This window comes from Capra hircus (assembly GCF_001704415.2).
Source record: "Capra hircus breed San Clemente chromosome X unlocalized genomic scaffold, ASM170441v1, whole genome shotgun sequence".
NCBI classification, from domain to species: domain Eukaryota; kingdom Metazoa; phylum Chordata; class Mammalia; order Artiodactyla; family Bovidae; genus Capra; species Capra hircus.
The window spans coordinates 2,130,380-2,151,148 of record NW_017189517.1 but is presented as its reverse complement, the minus strand read 5'-3'; the positions used below and the strand labels follow the sequence as shown (position 1 = coordinate 2,151,148).

The following is a 20,769-nucleotide window of genomic DNA, read 5'->3' as shown; positions in this document are numbered from 1 at the left end:
TTTACTCCGCTACATGTACAATGTCATGAAGGATGTTGGGAAGCACTGTGTCTAAACTACAACTACACTTAATAAAATCAGGCTGCAGTGTCATTTGCTCATATTACCTGTCACCTCAGTGATTCCTCAGTGAATGTTAGGAAGGGTCTGGTAAACTGTAAAAAATGCAAAGGAAGCAGTTAAGTATAGTGGAAGAACAGGGAACAAAGACACAAGCTCTGGTCTCTGCTCTTCCATTAACTTAGCTGGAGAACCTTGGGCAAGTAATTCGTGGTCAAAGTTTCCTCATGTGAAAGATGAGTGCTGTGCCATATGGTCTCTGAGCTCTGCATTTAAGATACAACAATAAGAGATGTATATATGGAAAACATAAATAGACACCTGATACAAAACTCAGAAATGGGATAGAAAACAAGGGAGGATGGAGACCTCGATGAATGCCTTCCTGGTACCACCTACTCACAACTTATTTTGCATGTAAGTAAATGATTTAATAGTAGTACAGTTAAGGCACCCTGAAAAAAAAAAAAAACAAGCATTTCCATCACTGCTCCCCCCCCCAAAAAAAATCTCCTTAAGAATTTTGCTAATTATAGACAAGAATTTGTAAGTATAGACAAGTTTTTTTTAATAAGATGTTTAAACACCAATATATTTCTCAAGTAACTGGCTATCAAATAATGTCATTTAGAGCACAAGTATTGTGAAACTCAGAATAAAAGTTAAATGCTGAAATACTAAAAGCATGTCTAACATGTTAGGAATAAATTACTCTAATTGGCCAAAGCTTTGTTCACATATGAGACATTTGAAAATATAATGCTGTGCTGACAAAACTACTTGTATCCCTCTGCCAAAGTTATAGGACTGCTATTAAATCCAAAGTATGGTATTTGTATATACATAAGAGCAGGCAACAATTACAATCTAGAGATATTTAAAATTTAATCTTTTTATTTATTAGTATTGTTATACAGCAATGAGCATTGAGAACAAAATGAATCCGTGTGCATTATGCAACAATCAGGCAAAATACTCTAATCCTCTGTCATTCTCTTTCCTTGGCCCCTGGGTACTCATTAAAGGTTAATTTATTTAAATCTGTCAAACATTCATTTCAATCTACTTTAATAAACTAATGAATCTTTGGAACTTTGCCTAATCAGCTTATGTTTCCTATTTTAATACATCTATAAAATGTCTTTTTTTAGAGCTCATTCTTAATAGTTATCTTCCCTCTTGGATATAGAATTATACCTCAGTAACAACCTGATTTGAGCATTTGGTAACACATAACCTCATCCAACACACAGAGAATGCCTGTGGCTTGCCTATTGCTCTTAAACACAGTTACATTTTAGAGGATAGTGAATTGATTTATTTTTAGTAGGGATAATAATCCTCCAAATTGAAATGGTCATTTTGCAGTGTAGTGGGAGTGACAATTATATTGAAGAAAAGCTTCTAACAACTTTGGTACTTGTCAAATGTCATGAGGGCCTGTCAGTGAAACAACACTATTTTGGTCATTGCAAATCAGAGCAATGCATAGTACGTGCCATGTGGACTGGCAAACATAAGAGAAGTCTTCAAGAGAGTAGTATCATCTAAATGGAGTCAAAATTTGTACCTTATAATCTGTTCAACTGCCACGTTAAATACATTTTACTTAATGGTAACTTTAGGGAGTCTTTCATGTAATGACCATTAAGTTGAATGTTCTCAAGGTGGTGGCTGACATTTGGGAACTGCACTCCACCTTGTATACCACAACGCCAGAAACCAAAATCTTGGAGCACTTAGGACATTATTTCTAACACTTTTCTCTAACAACTGACATTATAGACTTTTACAGCTTTTCAAGTGCTTACAAAACATCCTTATGATGGAAGAGGAGAAAACTGTAGCTCAGGGGAGTTTCAGTGATTTACCCAAAGTTATAACATGACTGTATGGAGGAGTGGGAACCCAGACCCTCTGGCTACAGATCCTTCCCCTGTACCATGTTGCCTTACCTGTAGGATCTCTGTTGGGGTTAATGTTTTTACTGTTGCATGGTTCACCACTGATGAAAGAAAAATTGTAAAATTTACCTCCAAGATGTTTTGGCAGTAAATAAATCAAACTGACTAAAAATAATTGTGATAAATTATACAACATAACTGATCTTCATAATATAGTAATTCACTGAAGTGTAACTTCATATGTAAGAGCTGGAATTCTTAATTTTAAGTTTTGCTTTTATTTTACATACAGATTAGTAAAAATAATGAATATATTCCCCACCCTTGGTCTAGATTTCGAATGTTTAAGTTTCTGGTGAAAGTAGATGCTTGGCTCTAAGTTAAATTGCTAAAGGTTTTCAAGTTGTCACCTTTGCTTTTTCAAACAGTAACTCCAAGGAATTACCTTTCAAAGTCCATTGTTCATTCATTTCTTGTCTGTCCACCCATTCATTTATCCAATCATCCAGATGACATTTACGGAATGCCTACTTGGAGCCAAGCAACAGGACTGACATGGACCCTACTTGAAGCTCCAAATGCTGCCTTACTTCCTCAGACTAAGAACTCCTTGAAGACAGGAATTCTGTCATTCTGCACAGAATATAGCCAGTTCTATTTGCAGAAAATCACTTAAACACTCTTTTGACAGTGAGATTTCTGACTCCCTGGCGACCTACATGCCCCTCCAGACATATGGGAGTTAGGGGAAGAAATAGCGGAGTCTGCTTATCAAGTCTGACCTTTGGATAATGACTTCAGTTCTCCCATCCGAGCTTGCTGCCACTCTGCCTTGTGGTCAACGAAGTGATTCAGCTCAAAACAGCAATATATCTGTTGCTGCTTCCCAGATATCTTCTAGCAAGCTATACTTTTTTTAAATGGTTACTTCTGCCCTTCAGCACAGTGGTGAACTGCATCAGCAAATGTACTGTCTCATCTGACTTCTCAAATGTACTTCTCATCTGAGAAGTAGATGCTTATACACAAGAATGTAGATACATTTGAAAAAGCTGCCAAATCAGGAACATGACTGCTGTCACTAAATAGATACTTGATTTTCTTATATTAACATAATAACTCACATTCAGAGACTGCTATTAACTTTTCAACTCTCCATCATATCCACCTCAAAGTTACCTTGTGAGGTGACCAGAGAAGGTATGACTGATTATACAGTGAACGTTTGAAAATCTAAAGCTAAGAGAGGCTAGGTGATTTATTTCAAGTTTCACAGCAAGCCAGTGGCAGAGTTGGGTCTCCCAACTACCACTCCAGGGATCAGGCTGTTTGTGTCCCTTGTGATCAGGAGAGTTGTAATTTTAAGAATTTCTAGGAGTTGTGAAAAACCAACCAATTATCTCAGTTTGTACCACTGCCTACTTAGTTATTTAGAAATGATTTCCTAGGAATAAGAAGTGAAGGAAACCAGCATGGTAAACAGGCAATTCTGAACAGGAAACTTCCTTCAAGCAGACTGAGCCTTAATTGCAATGCTTCCAAACTGAACATTAATTAAGCCCAAAAAGGTAGGGTTTAAATAAACAAAAACATTGGTACACATATTTTCTCTGTATTAGAAATCTTTTTAGTTCTGCAAGGATGGAGTAAGCCATGCCATGATACATCTTTTACTCACAAAAATGAAGATTGTGAGGAGCTGATACCACTCACAAGGCATATTTGTGTTTTCTAGGCTTCCTCTAAAATATAAGAATATTGGCTTCACATATATTTGACATAAAACATTTTTTGTTGGACCATATATAATATTTTAAGGTCAAGAGTTTATATTTTAAAAAAACGAAGGTCTTCCTACTTCTATTATCATTTGTTATTTAATTCTTCAAAATAGATTTGCCCAACACATTGGTTTTAAAATATTTTATTAAGCAATATATATACATACACACACACATACACACATATAAAACAATATATATTTTCTCCAAAGAATAGCAAGGAGAGAAAAGAAAGCCTTCCTCAGTGATCAATGCAAAGAAATAGAGGAAAACAATAGAATGGGAATGGAAAAGAAAAGAGATCTCTTCAAGAAAATCAGAGATACCAAGGGAACATTTCATGCAAAGATGGGCTCAATAAAGGACAGAAATGGTATGGACCTAACAGAAGCAGAAGACATTAAGAAGAGGTGGCAAGAATACACAGAACTATACAAAAAAAGACCTTCATGACCCAGATAACCATGATGGTGTGATCACTCAGCTAGAGCCAGACATCCTGAAATGAGGAGTCAAGTGGGCCTTAGGAAGCATCACTACAAACAAAGCTAGAGGAGGTGATGGAATCCCAGTTGAGCTATTTTAAATCCTAAAAGATAATGCTGTGAAAGTGCTTCACTCAATACGCCAACCAATTTGGAAAAGTCAGCAGTGGCCACAGGACTGGAAAAGGTCAGTTTTCATTCCAATCCCAAAGAAAGGCAATGCCACAATTAAAATAAATAAATTTATATTTAAAAATAAAATAAATTAATTTTAAAAAAGAAAGACAATGCCAAAGAATGTTCAAACTACCACACAGTAGCAGTCATCTCACATGCTGGCAAAGTAATGTTAAAATTCTCCAAGTGAGGCTTCAATAGTACATGAACTGTGAACTTGCAGATGTTCAAGCTGGATTTAGAAAAGGTAGAGGAACCAGAGATCAAATTGCCAACATCTGCTGGCATCGAGAAAGCAAGAGAGTTCCAGAAAAATATCTATTTCTGCTTTATTGACTACACCAAAGCCTTTGACTGTGTGTATCACAACGAACTGGAAAATTCTTCAAGAGATGGGAATACCAGACCACCTGACCTGCCCCCTGAGAAATCTGTATGCAGGTCAAGAAGCAATATTTGGAACTGGACATGGAACAACAGACGGGTTCCAAATCAGGAAACGAGTACGTCAAGGCTGTATATTGTCACCTTGCTTGTTTAACTTATATGCAGAGTACATCATGTGAAATGCCAGGCAGGATGAAGCACGAGCTGGAATCAAGATTGCTGGGAAAAATATCAATAACCTCAGAAATGCAGATGACACAACCCTTATGTCAGAAAGCAAAGAAGATCTAGTGAGCCTCTTGATAAAAGTAAAAGAGGAGAGTGAAAAAGCTGGCTTTAGCTCAACATTCAGAAAATGAAGATCATGGCATCTGGTCCCATCACTTCACGGCAAATAGATGGGAAAACATTGAAACAGTGAGAGACGTTATTTTCTTGGGCTCCAAAATCACTGCAGATGGTGACTGTAGCCATGAAATTAAAAGACACTTGCTCCTTGAAAAGCTATGACCACCCTAGACAGCATATTAAAAAGCAGAGACGTTACTTTGCCGACAATGGTCCATCTAGTCAAAGCTACGTTTTTTTCTAGTAGTCAGGTATAGATGTGAGAGTTGGACTATAAAGAAAGTTGAGCACCAAAGAATCGATGCTTTTGAACTGTGGTGTTGGAGAAGACTCTTGAGAGTCTTCAAGGAGATCAAACCAGTCAATCCTAAAGGAAATCAGTCCTGAATATTCATTGGAAGGACTGATGCTGAAGCGGAAACTCCAATACTTTGGCCACCTGATGTGAAGAACTGACTCATTGGAAAAGACCCTGATGCTGAGAAAGATTAAAGTCAGGAGGAGAAGTGGATGACAGAGGATGAGATGGTTGGATGGCATCACCGATTTGATGAACATGAGTTTGAGGACAGGGAAGCCTCGTGTGCTGCAGTCCTTGGGGTCGCAAAGTGTTGGACACATCTGAGCGACTGAACTGAATTGATCAAGCAAAATTACATTTTTTTCATCTTTCTGATCCTTTTCTTTTCGAAGATTACATAAGACTTCATAACTGTTTTTTCTAAGTCTCTGACTTCTTTCTCCCTCACCGTAAGTAAACCACAAGCTATATTACACACATACATTTTTAAAATAAATGTCACTTTAAAGGCTTTCTGGACCACCACAAAGGATAGCCAATTTACCCATGATGAAAACCCTTTGCATTTCAAAAATATGTATTACAATAACATGATTATATCTCTAATTCATAAATAAGCCAGAAAATGACACATGTGGCTTTATTACCAACCCCAAATAATTAGTCTGGGGGCAAGGAAATGAATTAAATGGAACACAGACCAGACATCCTAGGAAAGGGGATTACAGATAGGAGCTGGGAGGTCAAACAGCTATGTTAGTGTTAATGAATACCAAACTTGCTAGAGGTGATTTGGAACAATGAAAAATGCTGACTACTACCACCACCAAAAAAACCATGACATATTATTGTAAATGTCACATTAAATTATTTAATCTACCCCTTCCCAGGGACTAACAGACATTTTGCTTGGTATAGTATATTTTTCCAGCCTAATACAGCAATAAAGGGGGTCTGAAAAACAGAACTTTCATAACTTTAAGGGTTGATTTCTTCACTTATTTTGCCCTCCCCTCCACCAAAGCTATACAATTAGTTCACCTTTTTGCAAGGGCAAGAGGTTGTGAAGAAAAATGAAATTCATATAGACATCAAACGTCTCATTTTGGCCCATGGTTTCTGTCTCCTTCCCCATCAGAATCTTTACCAGAGCATTAACAGCTAGCAAAATTGTCTGCTGAAAGTACAGTTTTTCCATTTCTTCCCTGCCCACCCTCTGGCAAAAACCAGAACTAAAGAGCAAAATGGAAAATAAAGATGAGCAAGGGTATGGATAACCCATAAACCAGATAATGGGCTCCTGAGTAATCAAGATTTGACTCAAACCTCCATCATTTCTTACTTAAACTTATCAGACTATACTTTTCTTTAGCGCCTTAACCACAGAATTGCAGCATGTCTCTTAAGTCCTTGTTTGGAGGAATAGGAGTGGGGCATGATGGTCAAAATTTGGTAACAGCCTCTCTTGACACTCCCTCCATTATTTTCCTTGTCTCTGGCAGCCAAAGGTGATGCGAACTTTGATAGGAGTGTTGAACACTGTGAAAGATGGTTGGCAACTGGAGTAGTACTTCTCATGCCCGTAAGCAAGGATGAGTTGATTCATTAAAAATCAACATTCCAGGAACCTCTGTATGTTGATATATAGGCTAATTGCCTTTTAGGAATTAAGAATGAGATTTCCCTTTCAATGTGTACACCAAACTTCAGCTGTGGGGGATATGTTTCTTTGCATTTACCTACAGTGCTTCTCTTTGATTCTGCTTTATAGCTTTTTCTTCCCCTTCTTTAACTTCATATTCCTTAATGTGGTGGGGCCTCTGCATAAAAATACTATTCATGCCCTGCCACTAAGTAGTTGATTTCACCTTGGAATTCATATCAATCTATGACAGGCTTCCTGTTAGAGCTACTCTACACAGATCCAGATTCATTTTTCAGCTCCATGTTCTCAAACCTGCTATCTTCCCTGCTACATAAACCATTACTATCTCAATTCCCAGAGATCTCACACTTTCTAGTAAAACTGCCTGTTCCACTCCAATGATGGTTTCAAGGCACCTTTGGACTTCAAAACTGCTTTTCCATATTCTCAAAAACATGATTTCTACAAATAATATAATCAATAAAGGGAAAACAGTAACCATGTCTTGAAGACATTTAAGCTGAATGTGGTGGAAGGGCAAGAGAAAATAGTCCAGAATTTCTTAAGTTATAAAAAGATAGCTTCCTAGGGAAGATGGCTGAGATGGCATCAGTAACTAAATATTCCTTCTGACCATACCAACACTATTAGCACCTTTTTCCTACCATGGATGTCTATTTCATGCTCTACTTGCAGTCCTTTTTGTTTTATAATGGTTTCCAGGTCATGTTGTATAAGCACAGTTTCTTTCTCCTTAGTAGATGGCATCTTATCTGCTCACCATGCCCCTATCCCCTGCACTGGTGTGCATATACACGCTCACACACTGTAGTATATTATGCCACACTGTGTACTCCATAAACACTCAATACATGCCTGGTGACGTATTTTATAACAGTTCTCTGGATATCTGTCCCTAATAACAACTCATTCTCTTTCTACCACTCCTTGTTCTTACTTCCTTAGAGAAATGGAACTGAGGTAGACATAGTGAATGGAGTTACTTCACTTAGGGAGCAATGCCGATGTCAAAACCCAAAGCAGAGTTCTATTTTGTGATGACAGTTATTGCTCCTGCTTGTAGTTGAAGGGGGAGAGAGGAAACAAAATTGGAAATATTTATTCTCAAAGCTTTACTGTAAATAAATATGCAATTTTATCAGAAACAAGCGATCCATAATTGCCATGCCTAAACTGCAATGATATACTTAACCGGTAGAGTTCACACAGACATACTGGCATCTGTGCAATTCCTTTTATTAGAATGAGCAAGGTGCAGTTTTGGGGTGTATCATCATTTAAATGAAGGGCGCTATGGGGTATAGCAGATAAAATCAGCAATATTCTTGCTCTAGTATACAAGGTTTGGCTCACATTTAACCTCTGCTCAGGGAAGAGGAAAAATCTACAACCTGTCATGCCAGCAGCCTATTGTCACGCTTTCTTTCTTCATTCTAACCTTCTTACTGTTATGGACCACCACCACTATTAACACTACCATTGTGTGAATGAGTAGGGAATTGCCAACTCTGATTTACCAAAAATATATCTTCCACTTAACAGATTCAAATAAATTTAACATCATGTACAAACTAAACAAAAGTAATTAACAACACATGAATAAGGAATATATAATTGCATAAATATTTCTATAAATTCCTGTGGCAATGAAGAGCAATGAGTGGTCTACAGAATGTTAAAACATTAACAATGCATCATAAGAATTTTTTAAGGAGTTTTCCCAAATCAGCAAGGAGTACCACAATGTACCTTTATCATTAGTAGAGCTTAAGTTCTGCTTCTAGAATTACCAGTGACTCACTAAGAGACTGAAAAACTCATTGAACTAGAACTTCTGTTCACGATTTTTATTCTGAAATATCCCAATGGGTTTCAAGGACTGAAAGAACTTCATTAATTAAAATCCTACACACGGAGTCCAAGAAAAAAATTACCAACAGTAAGTAGTGCTTTACAGTTTACAAAGGTGAAAAAAGTGAAAAGTTAAAGTGAAGTCGCTCAGTCGTGTCCGACTCTTTGCAACCCCATGGACTGTAGCCTACCAGGCTTCTCCATCAATGGGCTTTTCCAGGCAAGAGTACTGGAGTGGGTTGCCATTTCCTTATTTCACATCATTCCATACTGAACTTTTATAACTCTAGCGGTTGGAGTAGGTATGTTGTTGTTTAGTCACCTAGTCATGTCTCACACTTAGCAACTCCATGGACTATAGCCCACCAGTCTCCTCTGTCCATGGGATTTCCTAGGCAAGGATCCTGGAGTGGGTTGCCATTTACTTCTCCAGGAGAACTTTCTGACCAGGGATTGAACCCCGTCTCCTGCATTGGCAGGTAGATTCTTCACCACTGAACCTCTAGAGAAGCCCTGGAGTAGGTATAGCAGGTAGTATTATTACTTTAAAAAATGAGAAAACTGGGGTATAAGGAGATTAATTTGCCCAATGAAGCTTATAAGGGGTTAAACTGGTCTGAAGCCTGCAAATTTAGTATTCTAACACCTAACACAGTGCCTGACATATGAGTACTCAATTAATATTTGTTAATTGACTGACTGAATGAATATATCACATTACCTTCCCTAACTACATTTACTCATTTGCAAATAGTCCAATAGTAACATTCCAGAGTAGTTGATGAGGCCTTTTATTTTCAAGTAGGAAGCAAAAAGCCACTGCGACAGTAACGAAGACCAGTGTAGCCAATAAATAAATAAATATGTTTTTAAGCCACTGTGAAGATTAATGCAACCATGTATTTTCATAGCATAAGGTTTGTGAGCTGAAAGAATAAGATAATCTGTGTCCAGCTACTGTGCAGTTTGGAATAGAGCTGGTGAAAACTTTGTGGAATCTTTAAAAAATGATGAATGGATTATCATTATTGTTTTGTGAGGTAGGGACTGAGTGGGAAAAGTAAACTTTGGAAAGGCACTGGAGGTCCCAATATGAAAGTAAACAATACCTCTTACTTGTTAGGCCTTCCATTCTCTCACAGTCAGAGAAAAGAAGTTTTAAACTTGGCAGGGACTTTGGCAGTCACCTGATCTAACTCCATTCCCGACTTCCATTTTGCTGAGAACTCGAGGGTAGCTGGAAGCATACTTCATGGCTCTTTAAGGGGAAATCCAGGACTAGACTCCAGTTTCCTTACTGACATAACTCCTCATAGGAGCATTTGGGATTCATATTCTCTCTATAGGTGACATCTAAAGAAATTTTCTATCATCTAAAGCCCTTCCCTAACTAAAGTGATCATTGTATTATCTCTACTTGGGAATATATGGTTCCCTTAGAGTACAGCCTAGGTGTCAACAGATTGTATTATAGATGAATGCTTCCCTGACCATCCCAGAAGATCAGAGTGGTGTGGTAGAAGAACAAAGGCTCTTGAGTCAAACTATCTAGCATAACAAACCTGCCTCACCACTTATTGACAATGTAAGTTTGGGTAAGATAATTAAAGCGTCAGATAATTAAAACGGAGCCGATTATACAGAGTGAAGTAAGCCAGAAAGAAAAACACCAATACAGTATACTAACACATATATATGGAATGTAGAAAGATGGTAATGATAACCCTGTATGCGAGACAGCACAAGAGAGACAGATGTATAGAATGGACTTTTGGACTCTGTGGGAGAGGGAGAGGGTGGGATGATTTGGGAGAATGGCATTGAAACATGTATAATATCATGTAAGAAACGAATTGCCAGTCTAGGTTCGATACAGGATACAGGATGCTTGGGGCTGGTGCACTGGGATGACTCAGAGAGATGATATGGGGAGGGTGGTGGGAGGGGGGTTCAGGATTGGGAACTCGTGTATACCCGTGGCGGATTCATGTCAATGTATGGCAGAACCAATACAGTATTGTAAAGTAAAAAATTAAAATTAAATTAAATTAAAAAAAAGAAAACCAGAGGAAAACAAAACAAACAAACAAACAAAAAACCACGACTGCCTGAACGTCAGTTTCTTTATCTGTAAATGAAGGTATTGTCTACTTCAGAGAACTTTTGAGATAATCAAGTAAAGCATAGTCAACAGAAGATCTGATATACATCAAAACACTCAAGAAAAATGAGTACCTTTTACTCACTCTTTCTTACTTGCAGTTATCCAAAGGATCTGAGTTTATACTGGCCTCAGTGAGACTTGGATAACTTTCCTTTCATTCAATTAACAGACATTTATTGAGCAATTATTACACACTAGGCTCTGAAAATACAAGGAAGAAAACATAAAAATCCAGCCCTCATGAAGCTCACATTCTAGTAGTGGATACAGAAAATAAAATCAATAAGTAAAACATATTGTATATAAAACAGTGATAAATGCCTCATTCAAATACAGGAAGTAAATTACATTAGGTCTATTAGCAAAAGCTTCGACCTACTCATTTTCTAGAAAACACTTGGCGTTTTGTCTTCTCCACTCTTTTGAAGAACTAGGACACACACAAAAACTAAGATTTCTTTACATAGCCCCTTCTAATCTTGCGATGTGAAGATAAATGAGATAGAAGATGGGTGAGTGAGTTGTATATGTGAACAGGTTAGAAAATATTTCTGGTTTAGTGAATTAGTAGGAGAGCAGGTTCCAATATTTAGTCATAAAGATGGAATAAATAAGCAAACAAAAATACACACAAAGCACCACCATTTGATTTTTAAAAGGGCATATGCAGTTTAGGAAAGAAACTTCAAAAGTTATCACACCTGCAAAGCTCTCAGATCTGTTACTCATTGTAACAAGAAAGCAGACCCCAAACTTTGGCAAAAATTATTTTGGTTGGATAGAAAATAGCCTAACAAGACTTGAAAAAGCCTTCTGGGAATAACCCTATAACATAAGGACCTCTCCTTAATTTGTATTATCCAAGTGCAGTTTCTATTGCTTTACTGAGCTATGGAATGTAGAACTGGAGACTAAACCAGCAATTTCCTATCTCTCTTGGTATACCAGAGAATGCACATTTATGACGGGCTCCTAATTACCTTAGTGTGTGATACAAAGATCAATAGGTTTTTAGTTGTTTTTAATTATCTAAGGCTGATCAATATTTTCTTCAAAATCCTCTGACTTGGAAGTGAGTTCCTGTTAAGTTCCAACTGACCAACAAGAAATGGTGATAAAGGTGACAAAAGGAGCAAGCGATAATATTCATGAGTTTTCTTAAGTGTATTAATAAAGACGTATTGCTTTAGCTACCCAAAGATATCAGAAAATTACAATTTGTTTCATCTCTGTTGAAGCTGCACTATCTATTCCATTACAGAGGAGGAGCTGATTTATGTGCAGCTGTTGAAAACACAATGAACCAGTCACCACAATTTGAACAAGTGTTGGTGCTGGAATACCCACTTCAGACAGCATCTATAATGCTGTCATGAAGAAAGTTTACAGTACACTACCTAAAGTAATGATGCTAGCTCCACATTTGCCAAGATTGGTGTCACTTCTATAGTACAAGGTTCCACTGGGGTGGCAATGAAAATTTGCTCTTTCATGGTCTTTTAAACAAGGCCAAGACGTATGTCCTAGAATGCTGTTTTTTGTTCTCTTCTTATAATCTAAGCTCTATAGCAATTAGACTGGGCTGATATGAAGTTTGTTTTGGTTGTCCACAAATAAGTCACTCTTTGCATGTAGCTTCCTCTTCTCATTCTTTATATATTATAATTGTGGGTAGAACAATTTACAAGGAAGATAACAGTTACCATTAGGAAAGGGGTATATCTTTATGACAAATGAATATAAAGTTTCCACCCACAAGGTTAGAGGATGTGTGTAGTGTTGTGTGTCTTTGTTTGGGGAACCTGCAGAACAGTTGTAAACAAGTAGCCATAAAGCAATGTGCTGAGTATAAACAAAGTGCTCAAAAACACAGCGACTGATTCTTCAGTGACCTGTTTGATAAGTCAAATTTGAGCTGATTCTTAAAGAATACATAAAGCAGATGTGGGGGAGGAAAAATAGAGCAGCGTATTTTAGGCAAAAGGGATTTCTGGAGCAAGGACACAGAGACTGTGAGAGTAAATTCAAGGAGAAGTTAGTGGTCTGTGAGGCTTGAATCTAATGTAAAAGGGTGCTGAGGAGCAGAGCAGCCATGCCCGTCCTTTTATTTTGCTATGAGACTTGAATGGCATCTGATCTCCTGCATAGTTTTATTTGCATCACCTAGAAGGCCTATAGAAGAATATCACCCACACTAAGATTTTCAAATGAAACTGGGCTACTGGAAGATAGATGAAGGGGCAGGGAAAATGCAAACTGAGAGATAATCAGGAAATATAAATTGAACAATGAAAAGTAGAGAAATGATTTAAGGATGCTCACCTCAAACACACTGGAGACAGTACTGGGGTGTGGCAGTACATCTTAGGGATATAATAGTTATTTCTGAGCCACAATTTGGGCCTACAATATTAAAAGCAAAATCACAGTTTTAAGAAGTCATCTAGTGGTGGCTTTGACTGCAAATCAGTGGGTAGTTTTCACATGGAACTGGAGTGCCAAAGGCAGTCATTTGCCAACAGAGATCAGTAGCTGTGATAAGGGTCATGTTTAAATACCAAGGGCAGTGTTTGTAAGTCAGATTCTGCTGATGGATTCATTTGACCAAGATCCATGTTCGACCAGTTCACCTCTACACGTAGACCCTCTGTTCTTTATTAAAGCAAAAACATTTTTTCTGACTTTCAGAACACAGGACACTGATGGCTCTGGTGTTACAGAGCAGTATTGAGGGTTTCCCTCCAAATGCACCTCACTATCTTCACTCCTTCTTCCCTTCTGATCTAATACAATTTATCTTCTTTCTTAATTCTTGTCTCTTCTCTTAGCTTAGGTCTTCCAAGAACATCTACAAGAGGTGTTTTAGCACATTTGATGACCTCCTTCTCCCCACAAAGGTTCAAAAGGGAGTACAGAGATATACTAGAAGACCTCCAAGAAATACAAGTGGAGTTCTTGAAAATCTGCATCATTTGAAATTGGGAAAATTCTTAATAAACATTCAAAATCATTAGAACACATGCAAACCATTCCTTATTTCCACGTGCCATAGAATTTTAGAGCTGGAATGGGCTGGAGAGACCACATAATTCAATTTCCTCACTTTATATATGAAAAAAATTAGAGAGGTGAAATGACTTGTCCAAGGAATACAGTTATTGATAAATGAAGGAACTAACACTTAGATTTCCTGGGAAATTACTGTTTTCTAAGGCTGAAAAGACAAGTGCTGAATTATTTATTTACTTTTTAATTATGGCCAAAAAAATCCTATGTAACATGAGATCCATACATGACCACTGGAAAAACCATAGCCTTGACTAGACAGACCTTTGTTGGCAAAGTAATGTCTCTGTTTTTCAATATGCTATCTAGGTTGGTCATAACTTTCCTTCCAAGGAGTAAGCGTCTTTTAATTTCATGGCTGCAATCACCATCTGCAGTGATTTTGGAGCCCCCAAAAATAAAGTCTGACACTGTTTCCACTGTTTCCCCATCTATTTCCCATGAAGTGATGGGACCAGATGCCATGATCTTCGTTTTCTGAATGTTAAGCTTTAAGCCAACTTTTTCACTCTCCTCTTTCACTTTCATCAAGAGGCTTTTTAGCTCCTCTTCACTTTCTGCCATAAGGGTGGTGTCATCTGCATATCTGAGGTTATTAATATTTCTCCTGGCAATCTTGATTCCAGCTTGTGCTTCTTCACTTTTCCAGTGGTCATGTATGGATGTGAGAGTTGGACTGTGAAGAAAGCTGAGTGCTGAAGAATTGATGCTTTTGAACTGTGGTGTTGGAGAAGATGATTGAGAGTCCTTTGGACTGCAAGGAGATCCAACCAGTCCATTCTGAAGGAGATCAGCCCTGGGATTTCTTTGGAAAGAATGATGCTAAAGCTGAAGCTCCAGTACTTTGGACACCTCATGCGAAGAGTTGACTCATTGGAAAAGACTCTGATGCTGGGAGGGATTGGGGGCAGGAAGAGAAGGGGACAACAGAGGATGAGATGGCTGGATGGCATCACGGACTTGATGGACGTGAGTCTGAGTGAACTCCAGGAGTTGGTGATGGACAGGGAAGCCTGGCGTGCTGCGATTCATGGGGTCACAAAGAGTCGGACATGACTGAGCGACTGAACTGAACTGAACTGAACATGAGATTGACCCTCAACAAATTTTCAAGTGTACACTGCAGTATTGTTATTTACTGTACAATATGCAAATCCTTATACAGCAGATCTCTAGAATTTTTTCATCTTGCATAAATTTGGTTTCTTTAATGGTCTGTTGAAGTTACATTTTTATTGATGGCAATGCCAGAGCTTCCTAGGTAACCTCTTAGGCTTATTTTATATGAAGTCATATCAATATAATCCGGTGTCTTACTTCAAATTGGTTCATTTTAATTTAATAAGAAGGACTCCAGGTTGCATGGGAATGATACTCTGTTACACACAGTTTTATAAAGAATAGGACCTTGATACATTTTATTTAATTAAAATTTTAAAGTTCTGTTCAATGAGGCAGCATAAGCAAAGTTCCAAGACAAGCCTCAGACTGAGAGGTGATATTTACAAAGCACAAAGGATTCATATGCAGAATAGATAATCTTCTTCAAATTAGTAAGAAAAAGACTAACAACCAAATAGAATAATGGGCAGATGATATGAATAGGCAGTTCATAGAAGAGGGAACCCACGTGGCCAATAAACACACGGAAGGATATTAAACCTCAACTAGTAACAGAATGCTCAATAAAACAGTGAGACATCATTTCATATGCACAAAATTGGCAAAAATGCTTTAAATCGGACAATACTGAATGCTGGAAAATGTGAAGGAATAGGAACCCTCTTATACTACTTGGGGGAGTATAAAATACTTGTTATAGGTTGAACATTTGTGTTTTTCCAAAATTGTGTATTGAAGTCCTTACCCCCAATGTGTTGGTATTAGGAGGTGGAGCCTTTGGGAGATAATAAAGTCATGAAGGTGGAACCCTCATGAATGGGATTAGTGTCCTTATAAAGAGATCCCAAAGAGTTCTCTAGCTCTCTTTTCTGCCATGTGAGGATACAAAAGTTGACAGTTTGTAACCTGGAAGAGGGCCCTTACCAGAAAGTGACCATGCTGGCAGCCTGACAGCAGACTTCCAGTCTCTGCAACTGTGAGAAATAAATTCCTACTGTTTATAAGCCACCCAGTCTGTGATTCTTTGCTATAGCAGCCCGAGCTGTAAGATAGTGGTATGACAACTTGGAGAACAACTTGGCAATGTCTAGTAGATATGAAGATACACATGCTGTGGAACCCAGAAATGCCACTTCAAGGTAAAAAAAACACAGACACAATAGACACATAAAATGATGTGCTTTGGAGTACTTTTTGTAATAGTGAAAAATGAGAAAAAAGAAAAGGTAAAAAGTCCATTGAAAAGGAAATGGATAAATATGTTGAGAAATAGTTGTTCATAAAATGAAACAGTCTATAGCTGCTAAACTGAATATGTATGTATATCAATATAGATAAGTCAGAAATATTGAGTGAAAAAAAGTTGCTTAATGATATATGAAGTATGATATAAATATTATAAATATTGTTAACACAAAGCCTATGCCAACTGTGTTTCTAGATGCATACACGTTCACCTACTTCAGGAAAATAGTTCCTCTGAGGAGGAAAGAAGAAAATGTGAACACAGAGAGGTACAAAGTAAACTTCAACTGTATTCTTAAAGAATTGTTAACAAATATGGAAGAAATTTGGTAAGTCTGTATGGTGGGTATAACTATATACCAAGTTTTTCTCTATATTTGAAGCTTTTCATAATATAATACTTTCTGAAAGAATGGAGAAGTACATTTCCTTTACAACTATTGATACTCACTTGTGAAAACTAAAGTTAGCCATATGGTATACATTAGGTCAATTCTGAACCCTGTTTTGTCACCTATCAGCTAATGCAGTTCAAATGCAGTTCAAATCGAGAGAGAGCTGGGCTTAGGGTCCCTTTTTATTTCAAATATAGTCTCACAAAGAGATAAGCATATGCAATTACACATCATAAACTTTCACCATATATATTGTCAAGTGCACACCTGGATCACATTTTAAATCATTCATTTAACAATCATCCATATAACTTTAACCTTTAGCTGTCACCTTCCTTCCTAGACTTAAGCTCATGAGCCAAGAATCAGTCCTATTTTGATGAGTATAGTTCCCCCAGCAAAGCACAGTACCTGACACACAGTAGGAACTTGACAAATATCTGCTGAATATATTAATGAATGAATGGATGCATGCATAGCCACATATGTTAATGAGTTGATCAAATTCAACACAGTACAAAGTAACCATTTTTAAAAAGTATGTTAGATAACGGGCTTCCCAGGTGGTGCTAGTGGTAAAGAACCCGCCTGACAGTGCAGGAGACATAAGAGATACAGATTTGATCCCTGGGTGGGAAGATCCCCTGGAGAAGGGCATGGCAACCCACTCCAGTATTCTTGCCTGGAGAATCTCAAGGACAGAGGAGCCTGGTGGGCTACCGTCCATAGGGCTGCAAAGAGTCAGACATGACTGAAGCGACTGAGCATGCACACACACATATTAGATAATAACGTAACAGTTTGTGTGTATGTTTCTTTAAATGTGATGGTGATGGAGTGTATCATGTATATGTTTATGAAGAGGGAAGGACTTTCTAAAAACGCAAATACCTAAATATCTAAATAAAACACAATATGTAGATCTAAAAGATCATAATTTTTAGATTTATGTATTTATGCTCAAACTGTTTCCATCCAGGATTCATTCATTTGTACAACCTCTAAGGACAGATTATTTTTATTATTATTTTTATTTTTATTATTATTATTTTCCCGAAGGGGAAATGGATTGAGAAGTGAAGTGAACTTGCCCAACTGCAAATGGTATCCCAATATCCGAGTTGATGCTGCAGCCACTAGAGCAGTGTATACTGGCAAGATTACAGTTATTATCACAGTCATCTTAGAGTGGGAGAAACAGATACAAGCAAGCATCTGAGATAGATAGAAAGCTCATAATTCATGCTCACTAATCTGCTTTGCAGGTAATTTCTGAATTCAAGTTATGTACTTAACCAGCACATACATACAAAGAGATATTAGGGCTGAGAAAGAAGTTCACTTTGAGTTTTAAGTTGATAAAATTTTGCATTAACATTAGTCATTCCATTTAGTAGAAGAAATCAACAGACTGATTAGATGAAACACATTTAACGAGAATGACCAAGATTTCAGAAAGAATTAAATCTCAAATTATTATGAAATACAATTGATAAGAAAAAAAGTTGAGTCTGATTAATCTTTTTAATTAATACCATGTGGAAAATCACATTGAGGTTAAAATATATTAATTGCACTCCTTTTCAAGGTTTATATGATCTAGTTAAATTACCATTACACAAAAGCACTGAAATGAGCTACTATTCTCCATGTTGCTTTCCCTTAAGAAAATCAGTAGGAATCAGTTGGGCGTTTTGAAACCCAGGAAGTAACGTAGGTATTGCTCCCAAAGCAGTTCTGAGGGTCATCTATGAATAACATTTTATTACATTTTCAGCCTCACCTGATGCCTTTCCATCAAAGGGCTCAAGAACTTCATAGGAATGGCCGCTTCCATGGAGTTTGATCAATGGTGATCCATGGAAGGCACCTTTGTCCAGAAGTGAAAGGCAAAGGTGACCTCCTTAGACTGAGAGCAGAGGAGATCAGGCATACTCTGGTCCTGGGCTCTATTAACCCATTTTCAGTGGCAGATAATATTCAAACTCCAAAGGAAAATTTCAATGTTAAACGTATTCTATGTACTTACAACATTTATTGTAACAAATACCAATGTACACTTCTTTATTCTAACCCTTCTACTTTCACCCCATCTCTAATGTACTTGCTTTTCCTTTTAAGTCTTCCTCTCTTAAAAGGCTACTTCTTTTTCTGTGCTCTAGGAAATAATAAGGACAAAAGTTACTTAAACCTCAAGAGCTAATGTAAGAAGGTAAATATTAGGGCAGGGTGCCATAATTGTAATACTTCTTTTTATTAAATGCCCACTACATGCCACAGTGCCACCCTGTAGCAAAATGATGTACTTTAAATATGGTGACAGGTGGTATGCATGCCTGCAAACAGAAGAAATCCCAAGCTCTCATATCTTTTATGGCCAAAGGGATGATGTACAACTTGTTGGGATAATAATAATGGCTAACATTTATTAGGAGCACGGTATAGGCACTGTTCTAGGAGCTTCAAATGCATTGACTCATCTGATCCTTACAATAACCCTACTAAGTAAGATATGTAGTATTTTAATGCCCCTTACAAGATGAAGAAACTGGAACTGAAAGGTGAAATCATTCACTCAAGATCACACAACTGGGAAGTGGTGAGGCTAGAGTTCAAATCCAAGCAGTGGTTCTAGAATCTACATGTTTAACCACACTACATTAATGACAAATTGGTTGAGATTAGGAACTGTCCCAAGAGTGAAAAAAAAAATCACACAATTTTAGGGCTGGAATGAACCCTGAAGATTATTCAGTCCAACCTTCTTATCTTACTGATGAGAAAAGGGAGGCAGGGAAAGGTTACCCTACTGGACTACGGTCACACAGTTTGTAAGCAGCTTGAACTTGGATTACAGTGCAGGTCTTCTAAACCCTAGTCAAGTTTTCATTCAATTACATTATGCTCTCCCAAATACACTCAGATGGCAAAATACAAGCAGAATTCACTCATACTGTCTTTTCTGGGCCTGCCCCTGAGCTATTGAACAAGGCTAGAGAACATCCCCATAGCTGAGCTGACAGGCTTCACTTTCATTTAAAGGAACCATGATCACAAGCCTCAACTGAGTGCTCTTCATTCTGCAGCAATGCTACTTCTGCGTTAAGCTTGCTTTCCCACCCTTCAAAGTGACTATGATACATCTTTACCTCTCTCCTCAAACCTCCCCCATCTTCCCCACTCCTCTCTGCCCTTAGCTGATGATCTTGCCTCATATTAATGGAGAAAACAAAACTCATCAGGAAAAGCTGTCTTATGTTCCCACCACCAAATCTACAAACTGACCTACATTTTTATTTATAATCTGTCTCTGCTGTCCTTTTAAAGTAGTGTCCCTGAAGCCCATACTCTCTTGCCAGCTTATGGACTTTGCTCCTGCAGATATTCCTCTTCTTCTGCATTATCAGTTTTCCATTTTTACTGGAGGTCAGCTTTGATTTCTACTCTTTCAATGTCCTATATTTCTCAGCCATCGGTAAATCCTGCCTTTTGATTCTAACTTCAAAATACTTCTTGAATGTCTCCATTTCTCCTCATCTTTCTTAACATCATGTTTATCCAAGTTACCATTTCCTCTTACCCAGATTCCTGCAATTTAAAAAAAAGGCCTTCTAATAGGCTGTCCTGCTTCCATTCTTGCCCATCTTTAACTCATTCTCCACTGAACAGCCAAATTAGTCTTTATAAAATGTATTTAAAAATTCATGCTACTCCCACATACAGCCTTTCTATGGATTCCTACTGCTTTTAGCATAAAATTCAAAATTCTTGAGGTCTATAAACCCTGATGTGGCCCCTGTTTACCTCTCCCAACTTC

General features: G+C 37.6%; 1 long non-coding RNA gene across 2 annotated transcripts in view; it reads right to left on the bottom strand.

The window, feature by feature from the left end:
* Positions 1 to 20,769, bottom strand: part of LOC108634473 — a 111,822-nt gene that overhangs the window by 16,619 nt on the left and 74,434 nt on the right. The window contains exon 1 of one of the 2 annotated variants that reach the window (XR_001917634.1): positions 11,207 to 11,225. The exons of the other annotated variant lie outside the window; for it this stretch is intronic. This is a non-coding gene — a long non-coding RNA (uncharacterized LOC108634473). Of the gene's footprint in view, positions 1 to 11,206; positions 11,226 to 20,769 lie in introns of those variants that run through there. 2 annotated transcript variants of the gene reach the window in all.